The sequence below is a fragment of the Oncorhynchus mykiss genome, chromosome 13 (assembly GCF_057628025.1).
Source record: "Oncorhynchus mykiss isolate SJ-2025 chromosome 13, ASM5762802v1, whole genome shotgun sequence".
NCBI classification, from domain to species: Eukaryota; Metazoa; Chordata; class Actinopteri; order Salmoniformes; family Salmonidae; genus Oncorhynchus; species Oncorhynchus mykiss.
Genome location: NC_143034.1, coordinates 84,413,496 through 84,418,870, shown reverse-complemented (window position 1 = coordinate 84,418,870; position 5,375 = coordinate 84,413,496).

The window sequence follows — 5,375 nt, the reverse complement described above, 5'->3', positions numbered from 1 at the left end:
ATCATTATGCCCTTAACTAATAATTATGGACTTAACTAATCATTATGCCCTTAACTAATCATTATGCCCTTAACTAATCATTATGCCCTTAACTAATAATTATGGACTTAACTAATAATTATGGACTTAACTAATCATTATGCCCTTAACTAATCATTATTCCCTTAACTAATCATTATTCCCTTAACTAATAATTATGCCCTTAACTAATAATTATTCCCTTAACTAATAATTATTCCCTTAACTAATCATTATTCCCTTGACCAATCAAATCTAGTGAACCTTTTGGGCTACAACGTACAGGTGAAATGTCTGGTGGTCCCTGAGGAGAAGGATGGGAAACCCTGTACTAGACTGTAGAAACTATGGAGAACCTGTCCTAGACTGTAGACACTATGGAGAAACTGTCCTAGACTGTAGATACTATGGAGAAACTGCACTAGACTGTAGACACTATGGAGAAACTGCACTAGACTGTAGACACTATGGAGAAACTGTCCTAGACTGTAGATACTATACACTATGGAGAACCTGTCCTAGACTGTAGATACTATGGAGAAACTGTCCTAGACTGTAGATACTATGGAGAAACTGTCCTAGACTGTAGACACTATGGAGAAACTGTCCTAGACTGTAGACACTATGGAGAAACTGTCCTAGACTGTAGACACTATGGAGAAACTGTCCTAGACTGTAGACACTATGGAGAACCTGTCCTAGACTGTAGATACTATGGAGAAACTGTCCTAGACTGTAGATACTATGGAGAAACTGTCCTAGACTGTAGACACTATGGAGAAACTGTCCTAGACTGTAGACACTATGGAGAAACTGTCCTAGACTGTAGATACTATACACTATGGAGAACCTGTCCTAGACTGTAGATACTATACACTATGGAGAACCTGTCCTAGACTGTAGATACTATGGAGAAACTGTCCTAGACTGTAGATACTATGGAGAAACTGTCATAGACTGTAGATACTATGGAGAAACTGTCCTAGACTGTAGACACTATAGAGAAACTGTCCTAGACTGTATACACTATGGAGAAACTGTCCTAGACTGTAGATACTATGGAGAAACTGTCCTAGACTGTAGACACTATGGAGAAACTGTCCTAGACTGTATACACTATGGAGAAACTGTCCTAGACTGGTGACACTATGGAGAAACTGTCCTAGACTGTAGACACTATGGAGAAACTGTCCTAGACTGTAGACACTATGGAGAAACTGTCCTAGACTGTAGACACTATGGAGAAACTGTCCTAGACTGTAGATACTATACACTATGGAGAACCTGTCCTAGACTGTAGATACTATGGAGAAACTGTCCTAGACTGTAGATACTATGGAGAAACTGTCCTAGACTGTAGACACTATGGAGAACCTGTCCTAGACTGTAGACACTATGGAGCGCCTGTCCTAGACTGTAGATACTATACACTATGGAGAACCTGTCCTAGACTGTAGATACTATGGAGAAACTGTCCTAGACTGTAGATACTATGGAGAACCTGTCCTAGACTGTAGACACTATGGAGAAACTGCACTAGACTGTATACACTATGGAGCGCCTGTCCTAGACTGTAGATACTAAAAACTATGGAGAACCTGTCCTAGACTGTAGATACTATGGAGAACCTGTCCTAGACTGTAGATACTATGGAGAACCTGTCCTAGACTGTAGATACTATGGAGAAACTGTCCTAGACTGTATACACTATGGAGAAACTGTCCTAGACTGTAGACACTATGGAGAAACTGTCCTAGACTGTAGACACTATAGAGAAACTGTCCTAGACTGTAGACACTATGGAGAAACTGTCCTAGACTGTATACACTATGGAGAAACTGTCCTAGACTGTAGATACTATGGAGAAACTGTCCTAGACTGGTGACACTATGGAGAAACTGTCCTAGACTGTAGATACTATGGAGAAACTGTCCTAGACTGTAGACACTATGGAGAAACTGTCCTAGACTGGTGACACTATGGAGAAACTGTCCTAGACTGGTGACACTATGGAGAAACTGTCCTAGACTGGTGACACTATGGAGAAACTGTCCTAGACTGGTGACACTATGGAGAAACTGTCCTAGACTGTAGACACTATGGAGAAACTGTCCTAGACTGTAGACACTATGGAGAAACTGTCCTAGACTGTAGACACTATAGAGAAACTGTCCTAGACTGTAGACACTATGGAGAAACTGTCCTAGACTGTAGACACTATGGAGAAACTGTCCTAGACTGTAGACACTATGGAGAAACTGTCCTAGACTGTAGACACTATAGAGAAACTGTCCTAGACTGTTGACACTATGGAGAAACTGTCCTAGACTGTAGACACTATGGAGAAACTGTCCTAGACTGTAGATACTATGGAGAAACTGTCCTAGACTGTAGATACTATGGAGAAACTGTCATAGACTGTAGATACTATGGAGAAACTGTCCTAGACTGTAGACACTATGGAGAAACTGTCCTAGACTGTAGACACTATGGAGAACCTGTCCTAGACTGTAGACACTATGGAGAAACTGTCCTAGACTGTAGATACTATGGAGAAACTGTCCTAGACTGTAGACACTATGGAGAAACTGTCCTAGACTGTAGATACTATAGAGAAACTGTCCTAGACTGTAGACACTATACACTATGGAGAAACTGTCCTAGACTGTAGATACTATGGAGAAACTGTCCTAGACTGTAGATACTATACACTATGGAGAAACTGTCCTAGACTGTAGATACTATACACTATGGAGAAACTGTCCTAGACTGTAGACACTAGACACTATGGAGAAACTGTCCTAGACTGTAGACACTAGACACTATGGAGAAACTGTCCTAGACTGTAGACACTAGACACTATGGAGAAACTGTCCTAGACTGTAGATACTATGGAGAAACTGTCCTAGACTGTAGACAGTATGGAGAAACTGTCCTAGACTGTAGATACTATGGAGAAACTGTCCTAGACTGTAGACACTAGACACTGTAGACAGACTCTGCTGAGTGGAACGTTCTGATTGGTCGTCTGGCGCAGGGCTGCAGTGGTCTTTCACCAAGCACATAACTGCGCATCGCTACTTTGTATCTCAGACACACAAAGGCAGGACAGCATGTAATCCATATGGTCTCCTCTCCTCCTCTCCTCTCCTCTCCTCTCCTCTCCTCTCCTCTCCTCTCCTCACCTCTCCTCTCCTCTCCTCTCCTCTCCTCTCCTCTCCTCTCCTCACCTCTCCTCTCCTCTCCTCACCTCTCCTCTCCTCTCCTCTCCTCTCCTCTCCTCTCCCCACCCCTCTCCTCCTCTCCTCCCCTCCCCTCCCCTCTCCTCCTCCTCCTCTCCTCTCCTCTCATCTCCTCTCCTCTCCTCTCCTCTCCTCTCCCCTCTCCACCTCTCCTCTCCTCTCCCCACCCCTCTCCTCCTCCTCCTCTCCTCTCCTCTCCTCTCCTCCTCTCCTCCTCTCCTCTCCTCTCCTCTCCTCTCCTCACCTCTCCTCTCCTCTCCTCTCCTCTCCTTTCCTCTCCCCTCCCCACCTCTCCTCTCCTCCCCTCTCCTCTCCTCTCCCCTCCCTACCTCTCCTCTCCTCTCCTCTCCTCTCCTCTCCTCTCCTCTCCTCTCCTCTCCTCTCCTCTCCCCTCCCCTCCTCTCCTCTCCTCCTCCTCTCCTCCTCCTCTCCTCTCCTCTCCTCCTCTCCTCTCTATCTGTTCCTCCATAGAAATTAATTGAATTGAGAGAGAGAGAGATACAGAGAGACAAAGAAGGGCAACCAGTGAAGAACAAACACCATTGTAAATACAACCCATATTTATGCTTATTTATTTTATCTTGTGTCCTTTAACCATTTGTACATTGTTATAACACTGTATATATATAATATGACATTTGTAATGTCTTTATTGTTTTGAAACTTCTGTATGTGTAATGTTTACTGTTAATTTTTATTGTTTATTTCACTTTATATATTCACTTTATATATTATCTACCTCACTTGCTTTGGCAATGTTAACACATGTTTCCCATGTCAATAAAGCCCTTGAATTGAATTGAATTGAGAGACAGACAGAGAGACACAGAGAGACAGACAGAGAGACACAGAGAGACAGAGAGAGAAAGCGAGAGACAGACAGACAGACAGACAGACAGACAGACAGACAGACAGACAGACAGACAGACAGAAGACAGACAGAATGTGTTTGTGGTATTTGTCACAGTGGAGTGTGTGTGTGTGTGTGTGTGTGTGTGTGTAGTGGATGTGTGGGTTGAGAGGAGTGTGTTCTGTTGGGACTCTTTGTTTGTGAAACTGGGCTCTTCCTGCCCTCTGATGTGATATGGACATGAATAGAGCTCTGTGTCACACACACACACACACACACACACTGATTTGCGTGGTGTTTATCTGATGATGGTGGTTGAGTGGAGAGCAGGGTGGATACAGAGATTGAATAGATAGATACTGTAGAATAGATAGATACTGTAGAATAGATAGATAGATACTGTAGAATAGATAGATACTGTAGAATAGATAGATACTGTAGAATAGATAGATAGATACTGTAGAATAGATAGATAGATACTGTAGAATAGATAGATACTGTAGAATAGATAGATACTGTAGAGAGGAGAGGAGAGGAGAGGAGAGGAGAGGAGAGGAGAGGAGAGGAGAGGAGAGGAGAGGGAAAAGGCCACCAGCCTAATGCTGTTGAGATGCATCCTGAGTTCTATCCAGAGGAGAGGAGAGGAGAGGAGAGGAGAGAGAAAAGGCCACTAGCCTAATACGAATGAGATGTATCCTGAGTTCTATCCAGAGGAGAGGAGAGGAGAGGAGAGAGAAAAGGCCACTAGCCTATACTGTTGAGATGCATCCTGAGTTCTATCCAGAGGAGAGGAGAGGAGAGGAGAGGAGAGGAGAGGAGAGGAGAGGAGAGGAGAGGAGAGGAGAGGAGAGGAGAGGAGAGAGAAAAGGCCACTAGCCTAATACGGATGAGATGTATCCTGAGTTCTATCCAGAGGAGAGGAGAGAGAAAAGGCCACTAGCCTATACTGTTGAGATGCATCCTGAGTTCTATTCAAAGGAGAGGAGAGAGAAAAGGCCACTAGCCTTTACTGTTGAGATGCATCCGGAGTTCTATCCAGAGGAGAGGAGAGGAGAGAGAAAAGGCCACTAGCCTATACTGTTGAGATGCATCCTGAGTTCTATCCAGAGGAGAGGAGAGGAGAGAGAAAAGGCCACTAGCCTATACTGTTGAGATGCATCCTGAGTTCTATTCAGAGGAGAGGAGAGAGAAAAGGCCACTAGCCTATACTGTTGAGATGCATCCGGAGTTCTATCCAGATGGGGGAGTGACCTGAGGTCTGTCGT